We start from the raw sequence: 17,363 nt of genomic DNA on the forward strand, positions 1-17,363 counted from the left end.
CTTTGTGGCAATAACATACCAAATTCCAACCTGACTTCGGTACGGCATCACACGAGAGATAGCAGACCCGGAAGGAAATCAAATATAGTTTTTATCTGACCCAAAATATATTTCTTTGATGTATTTTGGAATAACCCTGCAATGCTGTCTTTTGTGGTAGAAATTTGCATCTGCAGAGAATCTCCATTAATGCAGCTAGGGCTTTCCAAGTTCTAAAAGAGAGCAACTAAGAGTCTGACACCTTTTTAAGGTCCCAAAAAAGATATTTACCATCTATTCTCTGGAGGCTTCATCTACGTAACAAGAACCTCGGTTTCCATAACACCCCCCATATTAATTCAAGCATTTCTTTTCACTGGCTTCAAGTCTTTAGATACAATGTAACTCTTTCAACTAATTGCCAATTAGAAAACCTTTGACTCCATTTATGACCCACTTTGAGAAGTCCTACCTTTTTAGGCTGAACCAATGTATATCTTACATGTATTGAATTATGTCTTTGTAATTTCTGTCTCCCTAAAATATGTAAAACCAAACCATAACCCAACCACCTTGGGCACACTTTCTCATGACCTGCTGTGACTGTTCCCTGGGCCATGGGCACTCTCGTTTGCTCAGGATAAAACTCTGAATACTTTACAGAGTTTGATTTTTCCATTAACAATTTCTTGGGGAAGCGCTCTTCCTTAGGATGATAGCATGCTGAGTTTCAGTGGAGCGACAGGTAGCTCAGTCTCTTCTATTCCCAATTTTGACTTTGACTGTTTAGCATCTAAACTCCTTAAGGACAGATTCCTTGACCCTAGATCTCTAATTGTAGCAATGAATGGGTTAGGTTGCAATAGTGTTAAGCAGAAAACATAAGAGGCCACAGCCTGGTGAAGTGGCTCACAGCTGCAATCCCAGTACTTTGGGAGGCTGAGGTGGGAAGACTGCTTGGGCCTTGGAGTTCAAGACAAGCCTGGGCAACATGGTGATGTTACTGGGAAAAAGTCCCAATCCAGACCCCAAAAGAGGGTTCTTGGATCTCACGCATGAAAGAATTTGGGGTGAGTCCATAGAGTAAAGTGAAAGCAAGTTTATTAGGAAAGTAAAGGAATAAAAGAATGGCTACTCCATAGGCAGAGCAGCGGCTTGAGCTGTTGGCCTAAAGATACTTATTGTTACTTCTTGATTACATGCTAAACAAGGGGTGGGTTATTCATGAGTTTTCTGGGAAAGGGGTGGGCAATTCCTGGAACTGAGGGTTCCTCCCCTTTTTCTGGTAACTTCCTGACATTGCCATGCCATCTGTAAACTGTCTTGGCGCTGGTGGGAGTGTTTTATGGCATGCTAATATATTAAAATTAGCATATAATGTGCCGTGAGGATGGCCAGAGGTCACTCTTATTGCCATCTTGATTTTGGTGGGTTTTAGCCAGCTTCTTTACTGCAAACTGTTTTATCAGCAAGGTCTTTATGACCTGTATCTTGTGCTGACCTCGTATTTCATCCCGTGACTTAGAATGCCTAACCTTCTGGGAATGCAGCCCAGCAGGTCTCAGCCTTATTTTCCCCAGTCCCTATTCAAGATGGAGTTGCTCTGGTTCAAATGTCTCTGACAGTGAGACCCTGTCCTTACGAAAAATTTAAAAAATTAGCCATCCATGGACCCGGTGTGGTGGCTTATGCCTGTAATCCCAGCATTTTGGGATGCCGAGGTGGGTGAATCACGAGGTCAGGAGTTTGAGACCAGCCTGGCCAACATGGTAATACACTGTCTCTACTAAAAGATACAAAAAATTAGCTGGGCATGGTGGAGGGTGCCTGTAATCCCAGCTACGTGGGAGGCTGAGGCAGGAGAATTGCTTGAATCTGGGAGGCAGAGGTTGCAGTGAGCCAAGATTGCGCCATTGCACTCCAGCCTGGTGACAGAGAGAGACTTTGTCTCAAAAAAATAAATAAATAAAATAAAATTAGCCATCTGTGGTGGCATGCACCTGTAGTGCCAGCTATGGGAAGCTAGGGGGCTGAGGTGGGAGGATTGCTTGAGCCCAAGAGGTCAAGGCTGCAGTGAGCTGAGATTGCACCACTGCACTCCAGCCTGGGTGACAGAGCAAGTGCCTGTCACAAAAAAAAAAAAAAAAAAAAAAAGAAATACCAGAAGCCATATTAGTGTGGAACCATTAGTAACTTTAATGGGACATTTGCATTATGCAGCTGTCATTCAGGCTGATGGGAGAAGGCATAGAGAGGAGACAATAATTTGGTGGTGGTTTTTTTTTTTTTTTTTTTTTTGAAACGGAGTCCCACTCTGTAGCCCAGGCTGGAGTGCAGTGATGTGATCTCAGCTCATTGCAACCTGTGCCTCCTGGGGCTGCAGCGATTCTCCTTCCTCAGCCTCCCACATAGCTGGGACTATGGGCGTGTGCCATCACACCTGGCTAATTTTTGTATTTTTAGTAGAGATGAGTTTTTGCCACGTTGGCCAGGCTGGTCTCAAACTCCTGACCTCAAGTGATCCTCCTGCTTTGGCCTCTCAAAGTCCTGGGATTACTGGTGTGAGCCACCGTGCCCAGCCTGGTTGTTCTTTTTTAATTTTGTTTCCATTTTCATCTACAGTCAGGTTAGGATTGGTAAGAACCAACTAGAAAAATGGCCAGAGGAGCAGAGATGCTGACCACCAATACTTCTAAATCTCAGGGCCAGTGTGTTCTAAAAAAATTCAGGCCGGGTGGGGTGGCTCACACCTGTAATCCCAGCACTTTCGGAGGCCAAGGTATGTGGATCATTTGCAGTCAGGAGTTCAAGACCAGCCTGACCAACATGGTGAAACCCTGTCTCTACTAAAATACGAATATTAGCCAGGCGTGGTGGTGGGCGCCTGTAATCCTGGCTACTCGGGAGGCAGAGGCAGGAGAATGGCTTGAACCCAGGAGGCGGAGGTTGCAGTGAGCCAAGATCTCCCTACTACTCTTCAGCCTAGGCGACAGAGCGAGACTACATCTCAATAAAATTAAAAAAAAATTCAAAACTATTACGCCACATCAGGAATTTTATCAGTTATTGTAAAAGAGGGCAGACGAGTGGATTTTCTGGCTCTCTCATGTCACTTCCCTATTTGAGAGCCTTTGCCCATGGCCTTCTAGTCCAACAGTGCAGCCCAGCCTGCAAGGGCTGATCTGACTCCTTCTCTCCTCTCAATCCATCTCATCCTGCTTCTCTCGCTCTCTTTTTTTTTTTTTTTTTTTTGAGACAGGGACTTGCTCTGTCCCTCAGGCCGGAGTACAGTGGCACAATCATAGCTCACTGTAGCCTCGAACTCCCAGCCTCAAGCAATCCTCCCACCTCACCCTCCCAAGCAGCTGGGACTACAAATGTGAGCCAACATGACCAGCTAATTAAAAAAAATATTTTGGAGACGGGGATCTCGCTACATTGCCCAGGTTAGTCTTGAACTCCTGGGCTTGAGAGATCCTCCTGCCTTAGCCTCCCAAAGTGCTGGGATTCTAGGCATGAGTCACTGTACACAGCTCATCCTGTTTCTCACTGCAACCAACACTCGCCATGCTTGCAGAGCATCCATTGCTGCCTCCCACATCTTTGCCTTTGCTCACAATGTTTCTTCTGTTCACCCTTCTCTTCCCCTTTCTATCCAAGGATTTCCTGACCCTTCCTTCCCCTCTTGGTCTCCCTATTTTATTCACCACACATTACCCTCTTCAGATATCTGTCTGAGGACTGATAACACTTCCTCACGCATATTTGTTTAGATCATGAGCTTACCCTGTGGCTCTCTGAACTCCTATGATGGATTGCATGAACTCCTCAGTGCTGGACCTGTTTGATACAGTCTTTTGGAAAGACACTTAACAACTTTCTGCCTTAGTTTCTTCATCTGTGAAATGGGGATAACAAAAGGATTGTGGAGGAGATAAAGGAAGTGATACGTCTAATAATGCATAATAATAATCAACATAATGATTACTGATATCCATGACATATAACAACAACTTTCCTAATAACTAACACAACATTCACAATGTATCAGGTTCTACTCCAGGGGTTTTACAAATTTAACTCATTTAGTCCTCTGGGTAACCCTATCAGGTAATTTCTTTTATTACCCCTGTTTACAGATTAGAAATCTGAGGCACAGAGAAGTTAAGGAGTTTTCCCAAGGTCACACAGCTTGTAAGTGATAAAGATGAGGGTAGATTCTGGGTAGTCTGGGCGCCAGAGCCTATGCTCTTAGTTACCAAGCAACACTCCTTCAAATGATCAGTGTTTGTTAATTACCATTAAGTATAAATATGTCTAAAACCTATGATCAAGCTTAGCCTGGAAGTTAAAGACCAATGAGCCAATCCACATGGAATACCACTCAGGGGCTGCCTTAAAGATGTGAGCCAGCCCTGAGGATTTCCCTCCTGTCCCCTTACTGACAGGTGGACCAAGAGAAAGGGAAAGAAAACCACATTCCATCTTCACAGAGGTTCCAGTTAGTTCCTAGGCAAACAAGCAAGAAATCAAAAGCATTCACAGATGTTGTGTCTACCACCCTGATGCAGAAAGAGCTTAAGGAGAAGGTCTGACAAGGGATAGACAGTTTACTTATGGAAACAAGCAGAAAATTAAATTTGGTCTCTGCCCAGCAAGCATCTCACCTCCCACCATAGCGTCTGGCAGAGAAATGAGCCAAGGTGGCCCCTGGCGCAGCAAATGTTTGGCACATCCATTTGCACAGGGGAGGGAAGAAGGCGCGTTCCCAAACACCCTTCCCGTCACCTTTCAGGATCTCAGGTGCCTTCTCTACAGCCATGGCACAAACCTTTACCACTAGGGGGCGCCTAGACATTTCGATTGGCTACCAGGCAAGCGGCCAGCTCAGGACAGGAGCAGTGGTCTGTGAAAGAATGGATTCCTGGTTTGTTCTAAGTACAAACAAGGGGGAAATGCTTCTGCAGGGTTAAATGAGGTTGACGCGCTCCCCGCGGCTGACCAGACAGTCCCTCCTAACTCTTACCCACCCTGGGCAGCTCTCTCAGCGGGGTGTGGGGCGGGAGTGGGAGCTGATAGGGGTGCTCTCTATTCAGACTCCGCTTGTTCTAGACTGAGTCTCTGGTGGGGGCAGCGGTGTTTGAAAGTGGGCATCACTCTTGGGCTCCCACATTGACTGTAGTTTTACGGAATGTTTGGTGAGTAACTAGTTTTCTAACTTTTCTTTATTTCTCTCATATATTTGTCCATGTTCTTTCCTATGTCATCAAAGAGGATGCCAGGTAAACCCAAAGAAAGGCCCCAGGAGGAAACCAGTACGAGTGCCAAGATGAGCCAGAACCAGGGTGGGGCTGAGAGGCGCCCAGGCAGCTGCTTTCATTGTGCACCTTCCCCTAGTCCCAGCCCCAAATCACCATGGTGACAGATACCCAGCAGCATTGAGAAACAGAGAGCTTTTTGTTTTCTGCTATGCTTTTAACTCCTCACTCCACTTGTCTCCACCTCCACCCTCTTCAGCCTATACATCTTCTTGCTCATTCCCGTGAAGGTATTGGCTGATAAGAAATAATAAGGACTTCCTAAATAGAGGCCTTTAGTATAAAAGTAGCTAACATTTATTAAGCGCTTACTATGTGTCAGACACTCTTCTCAATGCTTTGCAGTATCGGCTCACTTAATTCTCTCAACAATGTGGCAAAGAAGGTATTTATTTTACAGATAAGGTAACTGAGGCACAGAGAGGTTATGTAACTTGCCCAAGGTCACACAGTAGACAGGGGAGTCACAATTTGAATCTAGGGAGTTCTTACTCTTAGGCTCACACCTTGCTTGAGATACCAGAGAACATTCAGACATGTGAAACACTGGACTGTGGGCTACCAGGGGGCAGAAAGGGATTGTGATTTGGTGTTCTTAGTTGGCAATCCCCAAAATCACAAACGATGTCTATGTGGCAGGCTGACTGGGGCTGAGAGCTACTGCCTTTGGCTTACATTTGAGCAGATTGCTGTTCTTCTCCTGAATACACGGTTTGGCATCCTTAGGGTTGGTTTATTATGACCCTAAAGACTGGATTTACTTTGCTTTATTTTTGTTTTCTTTGAGGTGGAGTCTCACTTTGTCACCCAGGCTGGAGTGCAGCAGCACAATCTTGGCTCACTGCAACCTCCGCCTCCTGGGTTCCAGTGATTCTCCTGCCTCAGCCTCCCAAGTAGCTGGGATTACAGGCGTCCGCCACCACACCCAGCTAATTTTTGTATTTTTAGTAGAGATGAGGTTTTGCCATGTTGGCCAGCTGGTCTCGAACTCCTGACCTTGGGTGATCTGCCTACCTCAGCCTCCCAAAGTGCTGAGAATACTGGCGTGAGCTACCGTGCCCAGCCTGGATTTCCTTCTTATTCTTAATCTGGTCTGTCCGCCTCTAGATGATTGTGAACCCGGGATCAAGGAGCCATACCCTATTCATCTTTGTATTACCCACAGCCTCCAGATCTTGGGCTTAGAACGTGCTTACTACATGTTGGCTTATTTAGTCTGTATCAGCCACCTTGAATTATGGGCCATGGCAAAGCTGCCCTTCTGGGACAGGCAAGTGTCATGTCCTGTGGCCGCTGATCCTTCCCTCCCTCCTTCCCTCCCTCCCTCCCTGGCTCCCTCCCTGCCTCCCTCCCTGTTTCTTATCTTTGCAAAGGAGCAGCATTTTTTTTTCTCAATTCAGATTTAACATGAGGGGGGCGGTTCTCTCTGTAACTATGAGAAAGAACCTGTCCTGTGTTTCTGACTGCTCAACATGGTTTTTTTTTCGGTTGTATGTGAGTAGAAAGGGCTAGAAAAATCTACCTGTTGTTTCTAACTACTTACCTTCAGTATAAAGAGTAAACTAAGCTCTATTATCTTATCTCAACCTGTCTTGTATCTACTATTTCCTGTGCTTTTCTCTGCCACATGCTTCCTTTCCCCTTGTGTGTTTTATGAGCATTGCATATCATTTTGTTCTTCATCCTCCGTTTTTTTTTTTAGAAACAGGTCTCTCGTTCTGTTGCCCAGGCTGTATTGTAGTGGCATGACTGTAGCTCACTGCAGTCTCGAACTCCTGGGCTTCAACTTCTTATTTCCAGCTTTTTGACTAACTGAACTCATCAAAATACGAATTTAGAGACTCAAGCCTGTTGATCGAAGGCTTGAATCCCAGGAATCCCCAGGATGCAATTATCTTTCCTGAGTGACAGTATCTCTGGGAGACCCTAGATTCCTAGAGTAGGGCAGACTTTGCTTTAGAAAGAAAATTTGGGAATATGCAGAACATTCTGGAACCCCTAATCTGACCCCGAGCAGACAAGGGTATAAAGACCAAGGCTGACTGTAAGCCAGAATTGCTCCTTTCGAGGTGTGAGGGTGAAGCAGCCTCACTTGGCATGTGTGGTTATTCCAGTCCACGCCTTGCTGTAGACATTCCTGAGATCTTTCATCTTCCTCTGCCATTATGTTCCCAACACATTGGAGATAAAATTCCCCACATCTCTTCCTCCATATGGCCACGCCTGATCAACCCTAAAGATCTCTGAGTCTTTCTTTATTCTACATCCTGTCATCATCTAAATTCCAAAATTTAATTATGGATTTTTTTTCCCAGACTTCTTCTATAGACCTGGAATATTTTTAGCATCTTTTCTGCAATAAATGAATTGGTAAGGATCTTGAGGTTATATGGAAGGTTTCCTACAGTTGTGTGTTTTAAATGAAATTTGGCTTTTATATTATTTTGGTAACCTGTGAATCTTTTGCTTAATAAAAATCCTCCAGGCTCTCTGCGTGATGTTTTTCTTACCAAAGACACAGACCTGGGCTTCCTGGGGTCCCCCTTCTGCAGCTGTGATAATCAGCAGTCTTCCCAGGGTGAGAGTCTGCTTAAAAGGGCCCCTGGGAATTTTTCTACATCTTAAAAAGTTCCGTCAGCATCCAGAAACAATATACCCTACCACGTAAGGCATGAGTTCTGCTACTCAGCAAAGGCACATTTTCCAGGCCTGGGTTTGGGGGCATGGGTCCTGAAATTCTCTCTGTGCCATACTTACCTAACCTTTCTTGTTGCGCACCTGCACCACAGCCCGGCAACCTCCCTTCCCCTGCTCTGGGATTTCAGGATCTAGGAATTTTCCATTAAGTCCTGCCTTTTCATGAGCAGACCTGGGCCTGCCTGGCATACAAGTCTACCTTCTTCAGCTCATTCCCTCTCTGTATCTCACAGGCTTTGCTTGTGGTGCTCCACACATGCTTCACCAAGCTAAATTGAATCTGGCCAACGGGGATACTGGAGAGATGATTACCTGCATAGAAGCATTTAATAAACACTGCATTTGAAGCTGATCAATTGCTGATCTTCTCATGGCAATAATGAACCTCCTTGGCTATTTCTTTATGCCTATAAAGATATTATCAAAATGAACTAAGCATATTTTAATTAATATTTTGTTTTTTTAGACAGAGTCAGTTTCTGTTGCCCAGGCTGGAGTGCAGTGGTGTGATCTTGGCTCACTGCAACCTCCGCCTCCCGGGTTCAAGCGATTCTCCTGCCTCAGCCTCCCAAGTAGCTGGGAGTACAGGTATGCACCACCATGCTCGGCTAATTGTTGTATTTTTAGTAGAGACAGGGTTTCACCATGTTGGCCGGGCTGGCCTCGAACTTCTGACCTAAAGTGATCTGCTTGCCTTGGCATCCCAAAGTGCTGGGATAAGAGGCGTGAGCCACTATGTCAGGCCAGCTTTTTTAAAAAGGTAAACAAACAAACAAACCAAAAACAACAACAAAAAACCCAGAACCACTAATCAAAACAAAATCAATTGGAAAAGAATTTGAATAAATTTTCTGATTTTTCTCCTGAGAGACAGAGAGAGTAACAGGAAAGGGGAAATGTGGAGGGCCACTCATTAAAACATGTTTTCAGAAATTTGCTGTCTATTTCAGGAAGGTTTACACTGAGCCTGGTAACATAGACAAATGAAAGAAACGAAAAGGTGGCTCATTAGTTGGTATTTTTCTGGAAGGCTGATTGATAATGTTTTCACGTATTTGAGATAATCAAGTACAAAAAGCAAAGTCATGGGATATGAGTGACACCCCATGACCGTAGGGACCGCTGTTGATATATGGATGTCTACTTTCTGTCTGTTGGGCAGTGTGTCTGCGATGCCTCTCCCACATACTTGCCTTGCTCTTTTCTTCCCCTGACCCTTTCACATGACTGACTCCCTCTTGGTAGTGACTCTTCCTAAGATTCTTTTGTTGTAATCTAGTCATGCTGTCCTTATACAAAGGAAAGTGCTAGAAATAGGTACTCAGAGGATGACACAACTTTCCTTCTCCTCTGAAAGGGCCATGACCTTATTCAACACAGCTTCTACTAGGTATTTTTAAAAATTATTATTTTTATATATATACATTTAATTGATATATGAGTTGTACATATTTGGGGGGTACCTGTGATAGTTTGTATCTGTATACAATATGACTGCGTCTTAATGTTTCTATGCAAGTTACCAATGGTCTTCCTTTTACAGATGCTAAAGGCAAAAATCTATGTCACCAAGCCCAGGTAGAAAAGTCATCGCATTTCACAGGATTAATGGTGGCAATCCCAGTTTGGATTGTTCTTCCATGCCTTAGTTAGCTCCTTTTATGGGAATGAGGAGAGGCAGGAAATGCTGACAATAAATGGTTGTAGCCAGACTCATTTACTATTTTGCGTTTTTGTTATTGTTGTTGTTAAAATGGAGTCCCTACTATCAAACCGGTCTTTAAGAAGAAGAAAAAAAAAACATCTTGCTCTGACATCCAGGCTAGAGTGGAGTGGTGTGATCATAGCTCACTGTAGTCTCAAACTGCTGGGTTCAAGGGATCCTCCTGCTTCAGCCTCTTGAGTAGCTGGGACTACAGGCATGTACCGCTATGCCTGGCTTGTTTTTTTAAAAAGGGGCATCATTATTTTTTTCTGGCTATAGAAGTAGTCATTCTGACCATTTAAAAAGTACAGAAAAATATGAAGAATATAATTAATAGCCCACAAAATAATAGTGCTATTAAATTTTAGTGTCCTTTCCATCCATATTTTCTAAAAAGAAAAATATAAGTATTTGATAAAGTTTCAGTATAATGACATATATATGTGTATATATATATATACAATTTCTATTACAAGATTGGAATCATATTCTACATAAGTTTTGTATCCTGTTTGCACTTAGCTGTATAAGGTGGCCATTTCCTGAGGTCTTTAAATACTTCTCAAAAACATAATTTTAATAGCTTCACAACAGTCCACCTGATATGACTGTACCAGGATTTATTTAACTGGTCTCCCACTTGCCAACATCTCAGTTGTTTTTATAGTTTTTACTATTATAAAGCAATGATAAATAGCCTTTAGGTAAATCTTGTATTCTCAGTTTCATTCGTTAGGGTAGATATCTAGAAGGTGAATCACTGGGCCAAGTGGTAGAAGCACTTCTGGAGCACATATATATGTGTGTGTGTGTGCGTGTGTGTGTGTGTGTGTGTGTGTGTGTGTATCTTGCCCAATGGCCTTTGAGAAAGACAGATGCAAACTAAATCCTATCAGCAATGGATGAGAGGCCAAATCCCACTGCAATTTTATTAGCACTATTTGTGTGTGTGTGTGTTTGTATGCATTTAAACATGCCTCTGCAAATAGATAAAATGAGATAGATAGGAAGAGATGGTGTCTGATTTTAGCTTGTATATTTTACAATTAGTGAGATTGAGTAATTTTACATAGATACTTGGATAGATAACATGCTGATCAGCTATTGACTTGAAATATATTCATTTTTCCAGTGGATTTGTAAGGTTGTTACGAGATTTGTATGTTTCTTTTTCTTTTTTTTTTTCATTCATGTTCTTTCTTATTATAGCATCTGAAATAAAACTAGCTCTGCACATTTAGGAGTTGGGACTCTGTATGTATTGAAATGAAATATAAATCGTAGAATTATCGTGGCATTTGAGAGCTAATCAGATCACACAAGCAAAGCACATAGCGGCGGAAGGGAAGGCATAGGAGAGACAGCCTGAAGCTGGTAGAGCAAACAGTGGTATTGTTGAAGGATTTGAGTTTAAATGAAAAATGTGAGTAGGAAATTATTAATCATTCCCTCGATTTTATTTTTATTGTCCTATTCCAATGAATCCAGATGCCACTGGTGAGGTAGGCGGCTTCTATGTACAGAACCACCCAGAAAGCTTAGGATATAGAAGTCAAGGGCATCTGCTTTGCACCAGAACTGGGTTTGGGCATTGCCTGGGCATTTTATATTTACTTTTCAAGTGCCCTTAGGCAAAAATTGCTTAACCTCTCTTAGCCTCAGTTCCATCAACTGTGATATGGGAATAATAATACCTCCTCCCCTGTGTTGTTGTGAGGATGAAAAGAAAGAATTTATGTAAGCCTGGAGCACAGTGTGTGACACAGAATAGGAACCCGATATATGGTCACTGTCATTGTGATCGCATAGAAGTATGACACGTCACCTGCAGCCAGCATCTTGCGCCGAGGTCACTGTGCCATGCCTCTGTGTAGTTCTTAGACGGTAAAATGATGGTAAAATAAATTCAATTAGTTTTTCTTATTAATGCAAGTTTAGCCATGTGGCCTGTTACCTGGTTTAATTTACTACCCAACCCCATCATGTGTCAAGGGATGTTGATTTTCTGAACCCAAATGGAAATGCAAATGACTGAACTAGAGGAAATGCAATAAAAAGACCAATCAAATATATATCAGTGTGTTTTATTTATCCTCCACTCCTGTTAGTCTCTGGATTTGACAAGTAGAATATGGCGGTGGACAGGAATGCAGACCCTGAGGTCTCTGTGCTTTAATTGAGTAACATGCTTCTTGATATCAGCAGTCTTAGGACTATTGAAGTCATGCCTTTTGGCTCCTTGAATGGCTCTATTTCTATTTACTTTCCATTTCTTTTAAATTTTAATCACATTAATCATATACACATAAATAATTTGGATATTAAAATTTGAACCTCATACAAGCAGCCAATATACATATAAAAGTGCTCAACATCACTAACCATCAGTGAAATGCAAATTAAAGCCTCAGTGAGATATCACCTTGTACCAGTCAGAATGGCTATTACTAAGCAGTCAAAAAAACAACAGATGTGGAGAAAAGGAAGTGCTTATACGCTGTTGGTGGGAATGTAAATTAGTACAATTTCTATGGAAAACAGCATGGAGGTTCCTCAAAGAACTAAAAATGGAACTACCATTTGGCCTAGCACTCCCACTACTGGGTATCTACCTTCCCAGAAAAGAAATCATTGCATAAGAAAGACACCTGCACTCATGTTTATCACAGCATTGTTCATAATAGCAAAGTCATAAAATCAACCTAAATGTCCTTCAATGGATGACTGGATGAAGAAATGATGATTGATACATATACACCATGGAATACCTACTCAGCCATAAAAAAGAATGAAATCATATCTTTTGGAGCAATGTGGATGGAGCTGGAGGCCATTATCTTAGGTGAAATAACTCAGAAACAGAAAATCAAATACTGTGTGTTTTCAATTATAAGTAGGAGTTAAACAATAGCCACACATAGACATAGAGATGGAAACAATAGGCACTGGGGATTCCAAAAGGGGGAAAGGAGGTGTCGGAGGCATGTGAACCACAGCAACTCCATCTTGAATAGGGACTGGGTAAAATGAGGCTGAGACCTGCTGGGCTGCATTCTAAGATGTTTAAGGCATTCTAGTCACAGGATGAGATAGGAGGTCGACATAAAATACAGGTCATAAAGACCTTACTGATAAAACAGTTTGCAGTAAAGAAGCCAGCCAAAGCCCACCAAAACCAAGATGCTGACAAGAGTGACCTCTGGTCGTCCTCACTACTACACTCCCACCAGCGCCATGACAGTTTACAACTGTCCATTTCTTTTAAATTTTAATCACATTAATCATACACACATAAATAATTTGGATACTAAAATTTGAACCTCATACAAGCAGCCAATATACATATAAAAGTGCTCAACATCACTAACCATCAGTGAAATGCAGATTAAAACCTCAGTGAGATATCACCTTGTACCAGTCAGAATGGCTATTACTAAGCAGTCAAAAAAACAACAGATGTGGAGAAAAGGATGAGCTGATGGGACTGCATGACAGTTTACAACTGTCATGGCAACGTGAGAAAGTTACCCTATATGGTCTAAAAAGGGGAGGCACGAATAATCCACCCTTGGTTTATCATCAAGAAATAACCATAAAAATGGGCAACCAGCAGCCCTTGGGGCTGCTCTGTCTATGGAATAGCCATTCTTTTATTTATCTACTTTCTTAATAAACTTGCTTTCACTTTACGGACTCATCCTGAATTCTTCTTGCATGAGATCCAAGAACCCTCTCTTGGGGTCTGCATTGGGACCCCTTTCCTATACCATCTTTCTGTTGACCACAGAAGGGACTATAGTGCAGAAACCCCTGACCCAAAGGTTAACTTTGGGTAAGTGTTGGGGTCCTGTAACATCTTTCTGGCGACCACAGAAGGGACTATAGTGTGGAAAACCCCAGTAAGTGGTGGAGTCTGGTAACATCTTTCTGGTAAACCCCAAAAAAAGATGTTACTGAGGAGACCCACCCCCCGACCCAAAGAAAATAGACTTCAGCACTGATTAGACAACTTTGGGTAAGTGGTGGGGTATCGGGTAAAGGATGGGTTTGGGTTAGAGGCCCAAATTAAGGGAGTTAGAGTCTCTCCTAAGACAGTGGGTTAGAGGCCCCTCTTAGTAAAAAGCAAGGTTACTTGACCAACCGTGGGTTAGAGGCCCAATTTAGGAGGGGTTAGAGTCCCTTCTAAGATTTAGGGGGTGGGTGCCCCTCTCAGTAAAGTCCCTCTCGTAAAGTCCCTCTCAGTTAAGAACAGGTTTGGCACTATGGGATATTAACTGCTATTCTTTTCTGATTAATCTGCCTTGCACTCTTTGCTGACAGCTGTGGGTGACAGGATTAGGCATGTACAGGTTTGTGGGATATGGGGAGCTTTTTCCTCCCTAAAAGGGGAAACTTGAGAGCTGATGGGACTGCTGGAAAAGATCCCTTCGCTACCGAGAAGCGGCTGCCTGAACTTTTCAGGGTTGTTGTGCCTCGCCTTCCCCACCCTGCTTCAGGCAATGCTTTCGTCTCTCTCTCTTTGTCTGTGCAAACTGGATGAATAGTAAAAATCATTGCTTATCTCCTGTAAAGTTTTGATTCATGGGAAAAAGGATTTGTGAGGCTCGTCTTTAACTGGAGTGAATTTGGTATGCTTTGTATGTCTTTCTGTATTGTTCCGTCATAACAGGGGTAACTTAGGATAGAATACAGGCTTAGGACACCTGTAAGCCTGCTGTTCAAGATGGCCCAGCAAACTGGTCAGTCATTTCCTTGGGAGCTTGACCTTGTAACTATGTGGCCGTGCTTTCTCTTTTTGCAATCATGGCCCCAGTTTTGGGTCCAATTCCTGGCTTAGGGAATGAACGGGTCCTTTATCTTCTGTCTGTCTATGTATTTATATGTGTTATGTGTGTGTAATATAAAAAGCTTTGATTAATTGGTTTAATAATAATAAGAGCATAAATCAAATGTCAGAAAAGTAAAAAGTGTAATGCCTTTTATTTAGTTCATGTGACTTTAGTAATCTTTAGGATTATTAAACAGCTTTAAGGATTATTGGTAAAATAAAAACATTTGGTCTAAATTATGCAGGTCAGATATTAAATTTGCTAAATGCTTTAAGGTCATAAACTGCTTCTTTGACTTTTAAAAATTGTTCAATGTATTGACTTTGGAGCATTAGATTCTAGATAAGGCCTGGGGACATGTGGAGTTAGCCACGCCCCTAGCTGTGCTGGAAAAAGTCAGCCCTTATCTGCATTTACTTTTGCCTGGTGTGTCCTGAGCTAGGATCCACACCTAGTACATAATTAAAATCCTGAACTTACCAAGGTTTTCACCAAAAATAAAAGTTGCTAAGAGCTAACATTGCAACATGTAATTGTGACTACTGAAGAAAAAGTTCTACACACAAGACGTGTAAGGAAAGTAGAATGTACTTTTGGTAAAAGATTATAAGAAGGCATGGGAATGCGGATTTCTTGCCTAAGTTTGGAGGGTAAAAGGATGGTTTTAAGTGAGATGGGAAAAATCTGAAGGTCTGGACAGTCGTGGAAGAGATTCTGTGTGCAAACATATTGGCTAAAGTTAAAGAAGTATTCAGTTTTTCTGTAAATTAAACATTGTAATAAATGCACAACAAGTTTTTCTTCAAGCAAAAACCTGCTTATGATCTGCTCTTTAACAAGAATTGTAAAGTGTTGTAAAAGGTTTATGAGAATCTTACCTTATGGTCAAATTGATTAAGATTAAATACACTTGTCTCTACGGTCTTATTAAGAATTGGGTTTGACATCAATAATGCACTAATGCAACAGTAACATTTGGCCTATTTGGTATAAAAGTCATACAGGAAGCATTATCAAATGTGAAATAGTGTTTGGTTTTTTTGGGCTGTATTTGTATAAATGTGTTATTGGTACATGATCCAAAATTGTGGGAAACTCCTATAAATCTGGTATGACTTAGTGTATGTTATTAATAATTGTTATGTTAAAATCATTGTATGCCACAGAGGAAACCAAATTTCTTTGTCAATCAAGTTTTTGACTGTGGCTGTCCTAAGATGTTTTGTCATCCACAGATAATTATAGTCTTGTTTTAGTCCTCTTTAGAAGATGGTTTATAATCAGCTGTAGGACCTTTTTTCTTTTTTTTGAGATGGAGTCTTGCTCTGTCGCCCAGGCTGAAGTGCAGTGGTGTGATCTCGGCTCACTGCAACCTCTGCCTCCTAGGTTCAAGTGATTCTCCTGCCTCAGCCTTCTAGTAGCTGGGATTACAAGCATGTGCCACCACGCCCAGCTAATTTTTGTATTTTTAGTGAAGATGAGGTTTCACCATATTGGCCAGGCTGGTCTCAAACTCCTGGCCTCAGGTGATCCACCCGCCTAGGCCTCCCAAACTGCTGGGATTATAGGCATAAGCCACCATGCCTGGCCAGGACTTTGACAGATGTTCTTAAATGCAAGTTTCTGATAACTTTGGAGATTGTGACATTAGAATAGAGGAAAAAAGTTTCAGGATACATGGAGAACTGGAATGTTCATACATATCAAGCAGAACAGGAGTTAACTGAGTTGAGTGATCTAACAGCAGTCTAAAATAATCTTTTTCACTTTTTGCTTAAAACATTGCTGATCCTTTGTTTTGTTTTCCAGAGTCCAGAAAGCTTTTCTTTTTAGTTATTTACAGCTTTTAACAATTGAGCAAAGTGTATTCCTGTGAACAAAATCTGGAGCACATTTGTTTCTACCTGATTTCTCTAGAATTTGGAAACTATTTGTAAGATCTTAATTTATGGCAATGTAGTTATTTTCATAAGTGCAATAAGAACCTGTTTTCTTTTGCCACAGGACAAAATTGGAGAAATTGGTTATTTTACCAAGGCTTTGACTGGAATGGATGCTTTCCTTTAAGGAATCAAACTTGACTCGTAAAGCCAATAAAAGCTGCTTGGGGAACTGGCCTCATACCTTGCCTACAGAGTCCCTGTGCAGGGTTTCTGACCTGTGGTAAGTAAAGAATGTCACTTTCTAACCGGTCCAGGAACCCCAAGTTATCTTCAGACCCCAAGAAAAGAAGAATTTACTCAACTCATAGGTATTTGAGGATAAAAACCTGTGGCAGGGTTGGGCTCTAAAAAGTCTTATCTAAGATTCCTTCTATGCAACCGAGTTCCATCAAAGCCAATTTAAAAAGAGCTTATGTGAAAAACAATTATTCTTGCTACAGTTTATACAAATAATCAGGCCAAGTATAATAAAGCAGATCAGTGTTACCATGATTTGTCTTTAATAAAAGTGGGAAACTGGAGAGAGAAGTTATGTTTCAGAAACTATGGTACACTTGTATTAAATTTTAGTCTCATCAGTTGTTTTTAAGTTTGTTTCTGCAATTTAGGCTAACCCTGCTTATTCCTGTGAACCAACCAGTGATCTCTGACTGCTGCTCAGAAAAAACAAGAGGGATAGGTAGTATAAAAATCGAAATCAATATTCTAATTCTGGGCACATTGCAATCAGCAAGCAACCCCATATCAGCTTGGTTCCAACAGTTGCCTAGTTCATGGAAAGCCTTCCAATTTAGTTTACTTGGAATAATTTTACTTATTTTGCTTTACTGTTGTGGAATCTATTGCTGTTGTATTCTTTGTGTAGGAATGCAGGATAAGCTTACTCAACATT

At 41.9% G+C, this 17,363-nt stretch overlaps 1 long non-coding RNA gene across 1 annotated transcript in view; it reads left to right on the plus strand.

The window, feature by feature from the left end:
• Positions 1 to 4,549: 4,549 nt before the first annotated feature.
• Positions 4,550 to 17,363, plus strand: part of LOC129045162 (uncharacterized) — a 51,372-nt gene continuing 38,558 nt past the window's right edge. The window contains exons 1-3 of the long non-coding RNA XR_008504906.1: positions 4,550 to 5,177; positions 7,783 to 7,875; positions 8,461 to 8,582. This is a non-coding gene — a long non-coding RNA (uncharacterized LOC129045162). The remainder of the gene's footprint in view (positions 5,178 to 7,782; positions 7,876 to 8,460; positions 8,583 to 17,363) is intronic.

Source organism: Pongo pygmaeus, chromosome 8 (assembly GCF_028885625.2).
Source record: "Pongo pygmaeus isolate AG05252 chromosome 8, NHGRI_mPonPyg2-v2.0_pri, whole genome shotgun sequence".
NCBI classification, from domain to species: domain Eukaryota; kingdom Metazoa; phylum Chordata; class Mammalia; order Primates; family Hominidae; genus Pongo; species Pongo pygmaeus.